Here is a 19343-nt window from a genome sequence, read left to right as displayed (position 1 = left end):
TTTGTAGTGTCCTTTGCAGGACCTTGATAATTACTGAAGAGTTGGGAAGATCTAGTCAGTCCATAAAGACTCAATAGGTTGTGTCTTTTTAACCAAAAGCCAACACCGGTGCTGCCTAAAATGTTCTTTCTAGACCACTAATAGCTATACCAACTGAGTGGTGCAAGTTCACCCAAGCAGTCTGTTTACCATTGCTACTGTCAGGTGCAATCAGATGCCTGAAAGCTCAGTGGAGGCTGAGAACACCTGTGTTGATGGGACTGTAAGACCATAGAGACAAGGTGAGTTAGGAACATCCAGAGACCTTCCCAGTGTCCCATGGCCTCTGCTTACCTGCCACTTCATCTACCCCTTTGCCATTTTACTATGTTTCAACTACCATTGGCTTTCTTATTGATTCTGGAATGTGCCTCCGGATTTCTTCCTTCCTTCCTTCCTCCCTCCCTCCCTCCCTCCCTCCCTCCCTCCTGCTTTCCTTCCTTCCTTCCTCCCTCCCACCCTCCCGCCCTCCTTCCTTCCTTCCTTCTTTAGTTTCTGGTTGCTTGAGACAAGGTTTCTCTGGGTAGCCTTGGCTGTTCTCGGATACTCTGTAGAACAGGTTGGCCTTGAACTCAGAGATCTCTGGGGGCTGGGATTAAAGGCGTGTACCACCACCATACAATACTTGTTTTTCTATTTCCAGCTGTCAACATCTCAGGTCTGCCTTACTTTCTCAGAGAGGCCTTTTTTCCTGGTCACATTAGTTAGATTCGTTTTAGTCACTTATATTCTAGTTAATTAACCTTGTTGTCCATTAATTTTTCTTTCCTTGTTTGCCTTTTGTTGTGGTTAACCTGTTTGTCTTTTTAAAATGAAAAAAAAATTGTTCTCTCTCTCTCTCTCTCTCTCTCTCTCTCTCTCTCTCTCTCTCTCTCTCTGTGTGTGTGTGTGTGTGTTCAAAGGACAACTTGTAGAACTCAGTTCCCTTCCTTCACCATGGGGCCCTGGGCTCAGACTCAGATTGTCAGTCTTGATAGCAGGTGCATTTGCCTACTGAGCCATTTCACAGGCCCTTTTAAAATTTTAAACAAAGCTGGGTGGTGGTAGCGTTGGTGGGGACCCACATACCTTTCATTCCAGCACAGAGCCAGGTGGATCTCTGTGAGTTTGAGGCCAACCTTGTCTATAGTTCCAGGTCAGGCTCCAAAGCCACAGAGAAACCCTTCCTCAGAAAAAAAAATTACACAGTATTATTTTATGTTAATGAGCATCTTGCCTTCATGCATGCATGTGTACCGATAGGGTGCTGGGTATACACGGAAGTCAAAAGAGGGTGTGGAGTTCATTCCCTGGGAACTGATGTTAGGATGGATGTAAGTCACCACTAGATGCTAGGAACTGAATTTGGGGCCTCTTAAATGCCCTTAACCATAGAACCATCTCTCATGCCCCCCCACCCCCAGTTTATTTTATCTTATTTCTAGGTCCATGAAGATAAGTAATTTCATACTGCACACTGAGATCAATTTATGCCACACACACTTAGTTGGAACCACACACACTGCTGGTGCAAATGTATAGTGGTATAGACAGTTTGAAAAGTTAGGCAGTTCCTTAAAATAATAACCAGAATTGCCATGTGAGTCCTCCGAAGTGACAACACATGTCTCAGTTACAACGTGCTTGTAAGTGTTTATAGCATCGTTCATTGTAAGCACAAACTGGAAATGGCCCAAGGGAACATTAGATGTCAATGTGTATTTGTATAATGGGACACTAGCTGGCAGAAAGAAGATAGAGCATGCATGCTGTTCCAATTGTGAACCAGTTTCAGGCATAATATGCTAAGTGAAAGAAACCATGTATTAGTGTTTTGTTTTTTAAGACAGGATTTCTGTGCAACAGCCCTGGCTGTCCTGGAACTCACTTTGTATGGCAGGCTGGCCTTAGACTCACCCAGATCTACCTAGCTCTGCTTCCTGAGTGCTGGGACTAAAGGTGTGCATCACCACTCCCAGTGCCCTGTAAAACCAGGTATTAAAGACCCCATTTTGCAGCCCCATGTGGTGACACATGTCTTTAATCCTAGCACTTGGGAGTTAGAGGCAGATAGATCTCTGTGAGTTCTAGGCCAGCCATTTGAAGTAGAGGAGAGAAAGGAGGGTGGGTAGCTGCTAATGCAGTTATATTTAAGGTACCTGAAAGACTCTAAAATTAGACTTTATTGATGGCTACACAAATCTCTTTATATATACATATACATATATATATATTTATATACACACAAAAAAGCATGGGATTGTATACTTTATTTTAATTTTAATTTTTTAAAAATTTTTAATTTTTTTTCTGGGAATTGAACTCAGGACCTCTGGAAGACCAGCTAGTGTTCTTAACCACTGAGACATCTCTCCAGCCCCTATTTATCTTTATGTGCATTGGTGTGAAGATGTCAGATCCCCTGGAACTGGAGGTATAGACAGTTGTGAGCTGCCATGTAGGTTCTGGGAAACAAACCCAATTCCTCTGGAAGAGCAGCCAACGCTCTTAACCACTGAGCCATCTCTCCAGCCCCAAGTTGTTACATGTTGGCAAAACTGTAAAAAAAAAAAAAAAAAAAAAAAAAAGCCTATAGAACATTTTATCTCTAAATATGCTTGCCATTTGGGTATTACCCATTTTAAAATAATGATGAAATAATTGATAAGTGAAAGTAGGAATCCTAGATTGTTCTAACAATGTAGCACATGCTGTACTTAACCCATGAGAGTTGTCAAGTCCTCAGGTGACTGACAGTGCTCAGACTAAACTAGTGTCCCAAGTATTTAAAGTTCACATCCAGGTGCGTGTGAGGCGATGGCACAGGCCCTCTTGTAGGAAGCAGCCTTTGGGAAGGGAGGGCATTGAGGAGAGCTAGGCATTCCTGATTCGGATGGGGCGGGAGACCAGGCGTGTGGAGGCAGCAGCAGGCGCAGAAGCACATTAACAGTTGCTAGCACATTTTGGCTGAAGTGTGGGTACAAGCAGGATAGGAGTGGGAAACAAGGCTGCAGAAATAGATTAGGGTCAGTGGGGAATGATGTCAGAGCTCTGGAGAGTTCTGCTGCCTCCTCACCACCGTGCTCAGCCTCTAGGGTTTCTCTAGTGGCCCACACTTGTAGAGGAACACACTTGTGGAGGACCCTTACCACCTACCTGTGGAGTGCAGGGTTTGCCCGTCCCTGAGCTGTAGGCAGTGTGACTGTGTGCTGGGGATTTGTGACTTCCCTTTTACCTCATACTTGGAGCTGTGCATGGCATCTGTGAGTGTTAGGAAGCATTCGACTGTCTGAAAGCCAAGTTGCAAAGGCTGTCGAAACACTTCATGCTGGGCGTCTTCTGGATTCTTGACAGGGAAATTTTGAGAGGTCTGGAATTTGGGGCCAAAGGAATTTACTTTGCTAGGAAAATGAGTTTCTGGTAATATGAGCTAATGAAATTAATTTGATAGCACTGTGCAGGGTCAGCTGGGGAGCAGTGTCTGTGGTGTCCATCCACACCTTCCTTCTCTTTCTCCTTTCTACTCTCACTTTCCCAGGACCGCAGTCAGGCTTCTCTTGCAGTGCGGGGAGGCTAGCTTCTCTGCTTGCTTCTGGTCTCTCTCTAACTGTGTCGATTAGTGACAGCACAACAGAAAGTTCGGGTTCAAAGGCTTGGCTGCAGGAAGTATTTGAGATGTCAGAAAGTAAATACTGCTCAGAGAAACCGGGAAATGAAGCACAGAGTTGTTTTTTTTTTTTTTTTTTTTTTTTTTTTTGATAGAACAGCAGTTTTTGCTCAGTGTGGATCACATCTCTGTGTGTTTATGAGGTGAGTTGCGTTTTGAACACTACAAATTTGCTTCAGTAACCAAGTAAAGGCTATGACACTGCCACCCTGTGGACATTTGGTTTGGACATCAAATCTTCAGGAATGAAAGGAAAGCTGCACTCGTTTGACATTAGCTATTTTATAATTGGCTATGGTTCTTCTGTCTTGGTGTACTTGGTCAGACTATTAAATAGGAAGCTTAAAGTTTAACCTCTGAGGCTTCTAAATAAAGGGAATCCAAATACAAGAGCCTAAAAAGGGCAGTGAAGGTCAGGCACGGTGCCACACGCCTTTAGTCTCAGCACTCAGAAGGCTGAGGCAGGTGGATTTCTGTGAGTTGAGGCCAGTCTGGTCTACATAGAGGACCGTAGCCCAGCCAAGGCTACATAGTGAGGCCCTGTCTCAAAATAACAATAAGCAAACAAATAAATATATATATAAAAGGCTGTGAAGATATTCAAGCATGCTGTTTAGGTGGTAAATTTCTTTGCACCAGAAACTCATTAAGTTTGTACTTTATTTTATTGGGTATACATGTTGTTTTTGTATTTTGAGACAGACAGGATATCTGTCTAGCCTAGGCTAGCCCTGAGCTCACTTTGTAGCCCTGGCTGTCCTTGGGTTTGAAGTAGTTCTAGTTCCTTAGTTTCCTGCTTACTAGAACTATAGGTGAGAGCCACCATTTGATCACACTTTATTTTTTAACAATGCATTGAGGTGCAACGCAGCGTGGAGGTAGTGGGGGCCCATGCCTTTAATCCCAGTACTCAGGAGCCAGAGGCAGGTGAGTATCTATGAGTTCAAGGCCAGCCTAATCTACAAAGTGAGTTCCAGGACAGCCAGAACTGTTATACAGAGAAACCTTGTCTGGAAAAAATAACAACGAATCACTGTGGTGTGTGTGACCTATGTAAGATAGTTTTTTTGTTTGTTTGTTTTGTTTTTAAGCTTGTACTGATTTTTTTTCTTGTTTTGAGATAGTCTCATTATGTAGTTCAGACACTGATTTTTTTCAAGTGCTATTTTATAGTATACATGGAATTGCAATCTACACCTTTTCCCCCTAAATAAATGTGGCTTCTTCTATTTTTTATTGTGTGGCTAAAAATTCTTCCATGCTTTGGATGACCTTAATGGTACTTAAGTTTGAATATTTTATATTATTTATTTAAAATAACAGTCTGCTTTCAAATTAAACCACAGTAAACTGAGTTAAAACCAAACTGAAATGGGATTGCAGTAGACTCACTTGCCTTCTGCAGCTCAGGAAATGGCCCAGGCCTGGACTGGACAAAATAACTTTCCCAGCACATGCGTTGTTTACAGCCAATCACTGTCGTAAACAGCTCACACAGTTGAATTCCCTGAGGTGTCTGGGTGGGTGTGGTGTAGGCACTTGTGTTGAAATTGTGTCACTACTGAAGTTTGAATACAGTTTGAGTAGGCTGCAGTGATGTTCTAGGCCAGTGATTGTGAAGTGTTCTGAAATCGGTACTGAGGAGGCTAGCTGAAGTATTTCCTGGATCCTTGTCCCATAAGGTACCTGGGACTGACATCAGGGACTCTACCTTTTCTTTCTGGAGTAACTGCAATCTAAGTGTTAATGATTTTTTTTTTTATATTTAAATATTTCCGACTCAGTTTTTTGAAAGTGTGGCATGGTGTAATAATAGGTCTAAATTATTTAATTGTGCCAAAGTAACTGTGTAGGATTGTAGGTGATGTTTCACTTTTTTTTTTTTTTTTTTTTTTTTGGCTAGATGCATATCTAAAATTACAGTTGATAAGTAACTTGATTTCAGATGAAGTAGACTGTTTGAAACGTGCAGGTTTAAGTGAGTGAAGTCATGCAGCCTCGAAGGTAGGCTTGTTTCACTGGAGCTGTGCTGGACACCATTGTGGACAGCAGACACAGAAAGGTAAGTGTGGCCTGTGCCCCTTCACTGCCATCCAAAAGGCAAGGCCAGGTGCTCACAGAGACTTTAATTTCAATTGTCTGGAGGGAGGGGGGAAAGATGTGCGTGACTCTGTAGAAGTCAGAGGACAACTTTATGGAGTTGATTCCCACCTACATTTTTATGGGAGTTACATTAGACATCTGTTTATGTCTGTCCTTTAGTGATTTTTGCTATTATCCTGTTAAAAATTGTAAAGGACAGTTTTGTAAACCTTAAGTGTTTAGTTACTGTTTAGCCTACACGCTTAGGCGTCTCTCTTTATCTGTCCTTAGCCACACAGCACTTGCTGCCATAGCAGACCTTTTACTTTCCATATCTATCTTTTTCATCAGTGCACATGGTTAAAGGTGTTTTCCTTCAAAAAGTAATTCTAGGATATGATTATTTGGAATTTTTATAAGCCGATAATTATTTAGTAAAATTTATAAACCAATTTTAACATTTTTAATGTAAATCACCCACTATTAAGGAAATACTTTTTATTTTATTCCTTCTTTGTTTTTACATTTTTATTTTATCTTGGGAGTATGCGTGTCCCCCTGAGTGGTGGGAATGGTGTGTGTGTGTGTGTGTGTGTGTGTGTGTGTGTGTAGATGACAACTTTTGGGAGTCAGTTTTCTCCTTGCAAATCCTGAGTCTCTAGGCTTGGTAATGAGTAAGTCCCCTCAAGTCCCTGGCACCTCACTGACCCTGAATAAATATTTTTGATTTAAAATGTTTTTATACTCTTGGGTCCTCCAAGTGCTTCTAGCTGAGTGACTTTCTCATTTAAAAAGCCTTTAAATTGTCTCAAACTTTTATTTATAGTTTAATCTTTCGATTAAAAATCTCTTCAGGATTTAGAATTGGAGACCAGAACATTTTTAATATTGGGATGTGTTCATTTCTAGTAATGGGATGTGTTCATTGATTGTTCTGTGAAGTTATTTGGGTTCTATTTCCAGATTTAATATATATTTTTTTTTTAACCTTTCAAGGCTAAAATGTTGTTTTTGATTGTCAGATTTCCCAACATCATGAGTCCTTGGTGTGTGGGATGCAGCTCACTGTTGAGCGGGATGCCTGGGATGCAGCTCACTGTTGAGTGGGAAGGACAGGGCCTCAGTGCTGTGTCCAGTGTGTACTTACCAGAGCTGAAGTGGATGGGCAGGGCCTGGCAGGAAGGTCATGACCACAGGCTAGGCAGTTGATGGGGGAGGTGCTCCTTAACAGGTGCTGTGAGAGGGTATCCTGATGGGAGGCAAAATATTGGCTGAATTAAGCACTCCAGGCATACTGGTGGGGTCAGAATTTTAGAGATGAGTAAGAATGTAAGTTTCCTTTGTGTCCACAGTTTGTACTGTTCACATGAACCATAATTTTATTGTCCTTCAAAATTCTTCATTCATAGACTTCTTTGCATTATCAATACTTACTGGAAATGTTCTTAGTTTATCAAGCATATGTTTTGATAATTTTTTTTATTTAAATTTGCAACAAGCTTGTTTTACATGTCAATCCCAGTCCCCTCACCCTCCCCTCCTCCTCTATTCCCCTCCCAACCCCTATCCCATCTCCTTCTTGCTCCCCAGGGAGAGTGAGACCTTGGGGAGTCTTCAAAGTCTGTCATGTCATATCATTTGGAGCAGGGCCCAGGCCCTCCCCCATGTGTCTAGGCTGAGGGAGTATCTACCTTTGTGAAATGGGTTCCCAAAGTCCATTCATACACTAGGGATAAATACTAATCCACTACCAGAGGCCTCAGAGACTGCCCAGTCCTCCAGACTAACACCCACATTCAGGGGGCCTGGTTCCATCCTATGCTGGTTTCCGAGATCAGACTGGGGTCCATGAGTTTCCCCTTGTTCAGGTCAGCTGTTCCTGTGGGTTTCTTCAGCCTGGTCTTGACTCTTTTGCTCATCGCTCCTCCCTCACTGCAACTGGATAGCAAGCATAGTTTTAGAGTATGTTTAACTATAAATTTATAGACAAAAGGCACAATAAATTTTTATAAAAGGTAATTTACTAGTATATACCTTCTGAGATGGGTACTATAAGACAGGAAATAAACTGGGTGGTGGTGCACATGCCTTTAATCCTAGCAATCCAGAGGCAGGCAGATCTCTGTGAGTTCGAAACCAGCCTGGTCTACAGAGTGAGTTCCCGGATAGCATCCATAACTACACTCATAACTACACAGAGAAACCCGGGGGTGGGGGGGGGAGTGAGGGGTGAGAAGTGGGGAGGGTGGAGGTGGGGGAGCAAACCAGAAAATAGCAGATGTTGGCAGGGAGTAATTTCCAGCCTTTTGTTTTGTTGCTGAGAATGTATACAGATATCCTCAAAGAGTGGATTATCTCATGGAGGTATTGATATTCCAATATTTATGACAACATTGGTGTAAATGACCTGTCTGCCAATCAATGAATGGAAAAGTAAAATGTGTTTAACTACACAATAGAATATTATTTAGTCTTAAAAACAAATTATGACATATACTATGATATAACATAGATAAATCTTGAAGACATTGTGCTAAATGAAACAAACAAGTCACAAAAAAATCATAATTCATAATTTCACATTTTAGGTATCTAAAGCAGTTGAATTATAGAGAAAGTAGACTTGGTATTTGCCAGGGAAAGGCAGTAGTTGGCTTTTTTTTTTTTAAAAATTATTTAAGATAATCTTTTCTCAATTTTACATACCAATCCCAGCTTGAACTCCCTCCCCTCCTGCTCCCCCTACCTTCCTCCCACCTTCCCCCTACCCCACTGCCCCATCCACTCTTGAGAGAGGCTAAGGTTTCCCATGGGAGTCAACAAAGTCTGGCGTATCACTTTGAGGCAGGACCAAGGCCCCCCCCCCAATATCTAGGCTCCAAAGAGAATGGGCACCAAAAATCGAGCTCAAGGACTAGGAATAAATCCTGGTCCCATTGCTGGTGTCCCCACAGACTGCCCAAGCCACACTACTGTCACCCACATTCAGAGGGCCCAGTTGGATTCTCCCACTGTCAGTCAGGAGTCTGGGGGGGGGGGAGTTGTTTAGGTATGATCCACACAGGTCAGAAGAGGCACTGGATCCCTTGGAAGTGTAGCTACAGATGCTACCTGCTGTGTGGGTGCTGGAAACGAACCTAGGTCCTCTACAAGAGCAAATATCCTTAACCATTGAACCATTTCTCTAGCCTCTAGCCAATTAAAAAGTTTTAAATAGCAGATTTTGTATTGTGTTTGGTGTTCTTAATAGAAAAGCAATCCCTATCTTTCTCATCTGGTCTTAACTACAATCAACAAAGGAGAAAAAGTTGCTGACACTAGGTGTGTAAGGATTTCTCACCAGCAAGAAAGCAGCTTTGCAGAGGACTTCATCCAAGTGCTTTGTGATCTTAACTTCTGACACTTTTCTACCTGAAGATAGCGTCAGACCTCAAGTTGAAGGTTCAGTCCCTAAGGAACCTTCATGTTAGATGCCAATCCAAAGCCCCAAGCTGTTAGACTTGTGTTCTGATTGGCTGGGTACTCATCAAAGTTCCCACAACTTCCTCTGGGGTCTGATTAAATTTCCTTGGGTAACAAACAGAATAGAAGGGAATATGTTTGGCAGTATATTATAAAGCATGTCACAAAGAGTATGTATCAAGAAATGGCATAGTTTGAGTCCATGGAAGAAGGGATATAGGTGTAGATGGAGCTTCTGGGCCCTCTTCAGGTCACTACCCTGCAGAAATCTGTTTTCTGCTACCCAGAAATTTTCTGAATTCTGTCCTTTGGGTTTTATTGAGATGCTGTCGAATATCCAGTTGGGATGGACATTGCAGGGAAATCCAGCAAGGACTCTCTCCAGGGAATGAGGGTGTCAGCACTTTGTACCAAATTTGAGTAGGTTAGTGAATTTCATTATGACCATCTGGAGACAGCTGACAGATGAAAGTATATACAGCCACACCCTTCCCTGGAAAAGTATAAGCCAGGAACTTGGGAGGGAACCAAATGCCTCTTGTACTGTATTAGAGGTATGCAAATAGGTTTTGTGTGTAAACATCTGTAATAAGATGAAGTAACTAATTTGACTAGTATTGGAATGTTATGTGTTGGGGGATGTAACAAGGTAAAAGCATGAAAATGCTCTGGAATTTAGGCATTAGTGGGAAGGAAAGGATAGTTTGAAAAATATAAAGCTGGTGGTAAGTTTTGTATGCAAAATACTCTACGGCTGGATTGAGAAAGTTTCCCTGAGTAAATGGCATTTAACTAGAGACCTGAAGGGAATATGCCTTGGCTAGGAGAGATGGAGTGAGTAGGATCAGAAGGGAGGGGAGGTTGAAAGAGTAACATTTTATAAATGTTCTGAAGCCAGAGAGACTATATTTTGGGAAGTAGAAGACCTTGGACTTGAGTAGAAAGACACAAAGCTGAGTGTGATTTCCTATAACCTTACAGTTTGGGAAGCTGAGGCAGGAGAATCACCTGAATTCAAGGCTAGCCTGGATTGTCTCCAAACCTGTGGATACACTATTGGGGGAGACAAGGATGCCAAATATCAGAACATACAAGGAACTGTCGACTCTAGGGGCAGTGATGGGGCAGGAGGGTGACTGATAATGACGGATACCAAGGGAGACCCAGTCTCAAAAAGTGACAACAACAAAAATAGGGAGTACAGAAGAAGGTGCTGGAGTATGGAGACAACATGCATTCCTTTTTGTACACAATAACCTTTAAATACAAATTACCACTTAACCTGTACTTGAGTGCTGAAAGATTAAGTTATATACTTATTAAGGCGATACATTGATGACCCATGTGGTCTGTTGATGATGGCAGCATGTATGAGAAGGGTGAATTTAAGGGTTCAGATAATTGATTACAAATGACTTTTACGTTTATGACATGTCAGTTTGAAGCCCTAGAAATGGACAGATTTGCCCAGGGAGAGTCTGGAATGAGAGGGAATGCTTTAACTAAGATGCTCAGCCCTTCAATGTTGAGTGGTGAGACCTGGCAAGAAAAACTGAGAAAGAGCCTAGACCACTGTTTTAGCAATAACATGACAGCTCTTGAAGTATTAGCTGCTTTTAGCTATGGGAGGATTATTGCTTTTAATTAGGACAGAGTTAGTGTCCCAATAGGAGCAGGATTCGGGTGGAATAGGTCCAGTTGAAGAATGAATGGGAGATGGAAGAGGAAATAGTGTGCTTCGATACAGACAGATCTTCCAAGAAGTATGGTCTGAAGCAGAGGGGATGAGAGAGGGTGGCAGTAGGAGTGAAAGGTACCTGTCACCAGGGTGACCTTTTTTTTTTTTTTTTTTTTTTTAAAAAAAAAAAGGAAAAATGCATTTTTAAAAAATATCTTCTATATAGGGTTCATGAAATACTTGAAAAATGTATGGCTTGCTGATTCCTTGATGAGAATCTGGTGAATACAGATGGGCACGTCCCACTGTGGCATAATCACACCGACTTGGTGTAATTATGGTGTTCCAGGACAGGGTGTATCAGGCACCACTAGTCCTTGTTGAGGTATAAGAGCTTGTTTAGAGTAGCTTCTGAGCATCAGGGGAGTCTTGGGTCTGAGATCTACTTTTGAGTCTTTAGGTGTGGGACTCAGGAGTGTTTCCAGATGATTCCCACGCATGTTTGTGTGTGGACTGCTACTGGAGAATTGTTTCCCCATGACTGCTCTGCAGGCATCTGGATTACTTCTTAAAAGTAACTTACTCTATTTATTTTCTTATTTCTCTGTGTGTGGGATGGGTGCAAGCGCCATGGCACATTCACAGAGGTCAGAGGCAATTGCAGGAGTCAGTTTTCTTCTCTGTCATATGGGTCCCAGGGATGGAACTCGGGACAGCAGACTTGGTGGCCAGTGCTTTTATCCACTGAGCCATCTCACCAGTCTCTTTGGATGATTTTAATAGCTCAACCATGGGGATTAAACAAGACATGTATGTCAAGGACTTAGGGAAGAAAGCTTTCAGAATTTTGTCTAGCTGTATTGTTAGGAAGTAGTATACATTGTACTCTCTGTGTAGCTGAAGATGACCTTGAACTCAAGGTCCTACTACTTCTACCCCATAAGTGCAGAGCTGACACTGGGTGCCATGATGCTCAGCCTTCAAGCCTAACCTGGGATTCAGAAAACCCTGTCTTATGCTCCCTGCCCACATATACACTGGCGGGTGTTCTATTGGGCATTCTGAGTGCTTTTATACTTCCTTCATCTCCCTGCATCCTGAGTAACTTCCTCAGACCCCATTGCCTTTGGACCACTGTCATCTATCTCCCTGCTAATCCCCTCCTCAGCACCTGTATCAGAATGGCTCATCATGACTCAGGTCAGCCATCCTCTTTCCGTAGAGGCTGTCGCTAACTCTAAAGTAGACCCTTGTGGTCACTTTCTGGGTCACTGTTGACTTTCTTCATATATGGATAAGGGAATTCTTCAGTACAGTCAACAGGTAACTTGATGTCTTTTAAATCGGTGAAACAGTGCCTGGTACAGAGTATATACTTAGGCACTAGATAGCAAATACAGATCAAGATCTGACTAAACAAAGTATACTGTTGCTGACTTGTAGTTGATTTCAGCACTCAGATGGACATCATACTTGTATAAATGCTGACTGTGTAGTTGATTATACCATATATATGTATATATCAGTCACTTGAATTTATCACCTTTCCATATCCATGCCACTTTGCATGATTGTATTCTCTGTGTATGTCGACCGCAAGTCAGTATTGTGTGCCATTTTTTATCTTAGTATTTTCTAAAGGATTCTTTAAATTTTTTTAGTTTTATTATTTTTTAAGTGTGCGTGAGAGATAGAGAACACAAGAGAATGCTAGTGTGGTTGGTTGCCCTCTGAGGCCAGAAGTGTTGGTCCTGTGAAACTGGAATGTGGCTGGGACCCAGCAGACTCCTGTTCTCTGGAAGAGCAACACATGCTCTTACTTACTTGGTAATCTCTCCAGCCCACTCTGCCTTGTTTTTTGAGCCACAGTCTCCCACCGAGGCTGGAGTTTATTGATTCAGTTAGATTAGCTGGCTAATGAGCTTCAGGGCCAATGAGCAGTTTTCTTCCCAACCCATCAGTACTGGAGGCACAGATGCATGGTTGTATCTGGCTTTCTCTTTCATGGGGACTGGGTGTCTGGTAAGGTTCTTATGCTTGGACAGCAGGTATTTCACTGACCAAGCTATCTCTCCACCCCAAGACAATCATATTTAACAACTGAATACTGAGACATTCCATATGATTGTACATATTTTAATAGCTCCTCATTGATGCAACAGTTGTTTTTAAATTTTTTTATTACTTTGAGCCAGGCATTAGTGACACATGCCTTTAGTCTCAGCACTCGGGAGGCAGAGACAGGCAGATCTCTGTGAGTTCAAGGCCAGCCTGGTCTACAGAGCTAGTTCCAGGACAGGTTCCAAAGCAATCCAGGGAAACCCTGTCTCAAAACACAAACAAACAAACAAACAAACTTTGAACAATGCCATGAATCTTTCTACATCTTTGTGTATATATATTTATTTTGTTAGAAAGAATTTCCAAGATTGAAATTGTTGGGTAAAACACAAACACTTCGGGGTATTTTGATTGTGAAATCGCCTTCTGGAAGGATGCTCTTCACTCGTCATGAGACAGTGAGAGCATTTGTTCCCCTTTTGCTCCCTCTAGTCATTTGACTTTCTGCTAATTTAGTGGGTGAAAAATGGTACTGGTTTTCTTCTCATTCCGAGGCTGTCAGAACGAACGAGGATCTTTTCTTGTGTTTGGCCACATTTCTTGTGGGAAGTGTATTCACGTCCCATACCTTCTTTTTATTAAGATAATTTTATTTGATGACTAGTTTTTTAAAATTGTAATTTTATTGTGCAAAAAAGTTTTAGCATATAGCAAAGTAGAAATTATATGAACACTTACATGCCTATTTTCTGGATTTCATCACTAATGCCTTAGAATATGTGCTTAACACACTTACTCTTTTCATTACATTTATTTATTTATTGACTGTGGGACGGGGTTAGTGCTAGAAACTGAATTCAGGTCCTCACTCCTAGCCACTGACCCATCTGTGAGCCACATCTTCTTTTCTCCTTTCATTTGGCCTTTTGAGACAATCATATTCAGTAGAATTCACTGTGTAATCCAGGTGAGCCTCAAAGTTGCTGCCATCCTCCTGCATCAGCCTCTAGTGCTGGGATTACAGGTGTGTGCCAGGTTTATGCCGTGTTAAGTACCAAACCCATAGTATTGTAAATGGTGGGTAAAGACTTCATCAATTAAGCTGCCTATCCCTCAGCCCTAGGATATATTTATTTTGGGGTTTGGTTTTTTTTAAAATTTATTTTTATTTAATTGTTTTGATTTTTTTCAAGACAGAATTTCTCTGTGTAGCCCTGGCTGTCCTGGAACTTGCTCTGTAGACCAGGCTGGCCTCAAACTTGCAGAAATTTGCCTGGTTCTACCTCCTGAGTGCTGAGATTAAGGCGTGCACTACCACCACTGGCTTTTTTTTTTTTTTTTTTTTTTTTTTTTTAATGTGTATGAGTGTCTTTGCTGTATGTACATGTGTGCACCACAATGTGCCTGGTGCCTGCAGAAAACAGAAGAGGGTGTTGAATCCTCTGAAACTGGAGTTACCGCTGGTTATGAGTTGGTTATGTGGGTGCTGGGAACTGAATCTGGGTCCTCAGCAAGAGCAGTAAGTGCTTTTAACCATGAGACATATCTCTAATACCTAGTTTTTATTTTTTGAAGTACAGAATTTGCTGATTTTGGACAGCTGTGTTCACATGTATAAGCTACTTGGAATATATGTATTTAAGACTTTTTTGAGTTTTTTTTCCCCCATTGGTTTTGCTTAGGCTAAGATATTTATAAAATTATAGTCTGGTGGTGGCACACCCCTAATCCCAGCACACCAGAGGCAGAGACAGGTAGATTTCTGAGTTCAAGGCCAACCTGGTCTACAGAGCAAGTTCTAGGATGGTCAGGGTTACACAGACAAACTCGGTCTCACAAAGCAAACAAGCAAACAAAAGATATTTGTAAAATGTTATTCCTTTTTTTTCTGCTTTCAGTATTATATCTAGAAAGACATGTTGATTTGTGTTTTTTTCTGGCACTTTTGTTTTTAGCATTTAGATCTAATTGTGATATAGAAATCTTAAAAAGATTAGCATGAGTGTGAAATTTTTGGCTAATACAAGTTAGTGACAGATCCTTTCTTCTGATATATTTTTCATGCAAAATAGAATTCAAATATTTTTACTGAAGTCATTTTAATTATACTCTTAAGTTTGCACATAGTATTGAATCTTTTTATTGTGTTTGTTTTCGAGATAAGATCTCTCAAGCTCAGACTGGCTTGGAATGGCTATGTAGCCCAGCCTGTGCTTGAACTCACCATCCTTAGGTGTCAGCCTCCAAGTGCTGGGATTATAGGTATAGGCCACTAAGCCTAGCTCAGATCTTTAAAATTTTTGTTAGTTTGTATTTTGGCACAGGATCTTGCTCTATGGAGCTCTATATCCCTGGTTGGTCTGGAGTTCATTCTTCTCTATTTTTAAAGACTTCTATACGCCCACACTTCTGATGGACTTGAGCAGAATCTTGAGGGGTGGAGGCTAAAGGTGGTTGCAGACACAATAGCAAAGGCAGAAAGGGTAGTAAATTCTGGGAACTTCATTATGTTTAACTGTCAGGATTCCAATCTTTGTAACAGATTATACTTGCTTATCTTTCTATGTCTGTTAATTTCTTTGTTACGCATAAAGACTTGTTTTTGACTGGGCTGAGACTTAGAAGATCTCAGCAAGGACAGCTGACAGTTCTTGGCAATCTGTTCTTGGCCAAAAGTTTAGCATATTCTGCAGCTTCCTCATTTTTCTTAGTGTGTTGTTTTTGTAGAGCAAATATGTCAGTGTTTGTGTTGTAGGACACGTCTTAGTTAGGGTATTTATTTCTGGTGGCGCACAGGCATACATGGTGCTGGAGAAGGAGCTGAAAATTCTAAATCTGGATTAGCAGGCAGCAGGAAGATAATGAGACACACTTGGCCTGGCTTGAGCTTCTGAGACCTCAGAGCCTGTCCCTAGAATACATTCTTCAACAATGCCACACCAAAGTCCAGAAGGTCACACCTCCTAATAGTGTCACTCTCCATGAGCCTATGGGGCCATTTTCATTCAAGCCACCATACATGTGACTAACAAGACACTCAGTCTTGGGTGCTTTGGTTCCAGACTTCTTACATTCTTTGTTTAAGAGCTTTCTGACAGCATATTGGCAGACTTCATCATCTTTAGAGAGATTGAAAAACTTTTGGATTCTTCTAGCTTTTGGGCCCCAACTGCCAAGGTTCACTAATACCTCACAGTAGTATCTGTTGGGCCCAGCTCCACCACAGTGACACTCATATTGACATCCACAATGCAAACTCAAACAGACTTCTACTTCAGTTCTCTTTGGTCTATAACAGTGGTTCTCAACCTTCCTAATACTACAGCTCTTTAATAGAGTTCTCTTATTGCGGTGACCTTCAACTGTAAGATTATTTCATTGCTGTTTCATAACCAATTTTTGCTACTGTTATGAATTGTAATGTAAATGTCTGATATGCAGGATATATGACATTAGATCCCTGGAAGGGTCATGACCCACAGGTTGAAAACCTCTGGTCTATAACTGCCGGGTGCTATTGCCTTGCCTGCAAGAACGACGCTCAACAACAGGATTCTTCTGCAGCTATGTTTATTGCGTGGCTCATTACAGCAAGTTGAGGGAAGACCCCGAGGAGGAAAAAGGGCTCTGCTTATATATGCTCAGAGGAGTCGTGTCCATTACTGACAGGTGCAGCCTGCAATGCTCGTAACTGTCACCCCATGACATGGATCGCGCATCCGCGCCTTGCTGGCTTATGGACAGGAAACTGGCGCCATCTTCGGGAATGGCACCGGTGGCTCTCTACATATAACAGTGCCCCTCACTCAAAAACAGGTGTACTCTACCATGGGTCAAGACACCCTACTTCATGGGAAAACTGTTTGTTGTTCCTACCATTGATTTCAACTACATAACCCTTTCACTCTTCACTCAGATCACCACCAGCTACTTCTGTGGACATATATGATTATCATAGGAAGCATGAAGCTTGTGTTCGTTGTTGCCTTCAATGAGTTTCTGACAGCCAGCGGCTGGGAAGGAGAGCTATAGCTTCATTGTGACACAGCTGATCACCTAGAAGGTACCACAATAGAGAACAGCTGTCCTTAAATTTGGGAAAGTGTTGGTGAGAAGGCTCATTGGTAGAAACCCTTCCCTGTATCCTAGTTGGGTTTCTATTGCTGTGATAAACACCATGACCAAAAGCCACCTGGGGATGAAAGGGTTTATTGAGTGTTAACCTCTGTATCACAGTTCCTCTTGAAGGAACTGATGCAGAGGTCATGGAGGGGCCCTGCTTATTGGCTCGTTCCTCCTGGCTTGTTCAGTTTGCTTCCTTAAACAACCCAGGGTCACCTGCTCTGGGGCGGCCCCACACACAGTGGGCTGCGAACTTCCACATCAATTATCTATCAAGAAAGTGGACCATAGGGTTGCTCACAGGCAATCTGCTGGAGGCATTTTCTTTACTGAGGTTCTTTCTTACAAAGTAATGGTGGTTTGTGTCAAATTGGAAAGAAGCTAACCAGGACATTGTACAGGCCTGACAACCTGTGTTCCATCCACAACACAAGAGAGAACTGACTCAGAAAGTTGTTCTAGACTCCCCTCCCCCCACATGCATATGTGCCATAGCGTGCCCCCCCCACACACACACATACACACACACAATATTTTTGAGGGTATAAAAATTTGAGATGTTCTAGAAAGTACAACGATTCTGGATTAATGATTGGCTTCCTAAGTCAGGTTTATATTTTCTAACTATGTGACCGTGGACAAATCAGAATATAGTTAGTTAGTTTTAGTGGGTGTTTATGCCACAGCACAGGACAAGTCATAAGTTTTGAGCAACTAGATAATAATCACATATTTGTGTTACTTGGCTGGGTAATCACATTTGGGCCAACTCAGCTGGGACTAGATACATATTCTAGGGTGGCTTTACACACATGGCTAGGCCTCTCTCCAGGACGTATGAGGTATTCACATTTCAGTTGTGACAAAAATGCTTCCGACATTGAGAGAAGGCTTGTCAGCTGGGTGTGGTGGCAGATATCTTAATCCCATCATTCAGGAGATAGAGGCAAGCAGACCATCCTGGTCTACATACAGAGTTCCAGGACAGCCAAGGCTACACAGAGATACACTGTCTCAAAAAGTGCGAGTAGGGAGAGAACAGAAAGAGGAGGAGGTGAAGAGAAGAGGAAAGAAGGGGCAGATGAGAGAGAGGCAGGGGGCACCCACACATACCTGACATAGAGCTTCTCCTTGTTAACTTGGTTATTCTGTGGCAGATGGAGATAGAAGCTTGGATTGCCACCCAAGTTGACCTTGAACTCGAGACAGTGTTATTGCCTCAGCCTCCACAAGGTTGGAATTGTAGGTCTGAGCTACCATACCCTGCTTACCATTCTATTTCTTGATTAGAAGACAGGCAAAGTCACATTGTGTACAGAGAAAAATGCACAAAGCTGCCACCACACTGATTTATAACGGGAAGCGAGAGACTTTAACTGTGAACATCTAGCAGCAAAACTCCCTAGGCAGTGAGAACAGCTTGTCCAAAGACAAGTCAGAAGAATGCCTGGTGTGTCCATGGCACAGTAAGGAGGGGTCAGAAAGCAGGCAGGGAGTACCAAGATCAGATCACAGAGGCATGTTGGGGTAAGATCTTTCAGTCTTGGTCAGCAACTAAAAAGTACTTTAATTTTGTGTGGAAGGAGGAATTATGGAAAGATTTTGAACCCCAAGAGTGGTATGATCTGACTTGTCTTTTATATACATTACTCTATCTTTTTGAGATGAGATTAAGGATGCAGAGCTGAAGGCATTGGTAATTGGACCACATGATGGAAAGATAGATACAATCTGGGAAATATGAGCACCTTGTTACTGCTGTAGTTAAGACCATCCCAAGCTATTCCAAAGGAGATAATGACAGATCCTCTCCCAAATCATGAGTAATTCAGATTCTTCTAGGAGCATTCTAGAGAAGAGAAATTTGATGATGTATTCAAAATTGTTGTTGAAACAGCCAAATCTTAGACGTTGTAAAGCCAATGAGCTTCTAGTTCTGCTTGGGGTAAAGAAGCACTCTGGTATGGGAGGGATAGCATGGCTTCCTGCAGACAGGATGCTGAACCTGTTGTTCTGCCTTCTTTTGCTCTTGATATCACTTCTGTTTATACTAAATCTTCACCTTGGTGTTTGTCTATAGACAGTGTTCTATGGTGGCACACAGGCAGCTATAGAGCTGGAGAAGGAGCAGAGACTTCTACATCTGGATCCACAGGTAGCAGATGAGAGAGAGACATTGGGCCTGGCTTGAGCTTTTGAAACCCCAAAGCCCACTCCCAGGGACACACTTCCTCCAACAAAGCCACACCTGGT

Source organism: Phodopus roborovskii, unplaced genomic scaffold (genome assembly GCF_943737965.1).
Source record: "Phodopus roborovskii unplaced genomic scaffold, PHOROB, whole genome shotgun sequence".
Classification (NCBI taxonomy): domain Eukaryota; kingdom Metazoa; phylum Chordata; class Mammalia; order Rodentia; family Cricetidae; genus Phodopus; species Phodopus roborovskii.
Note: the sequence above shows the minus strand (reverse complement) of the source record.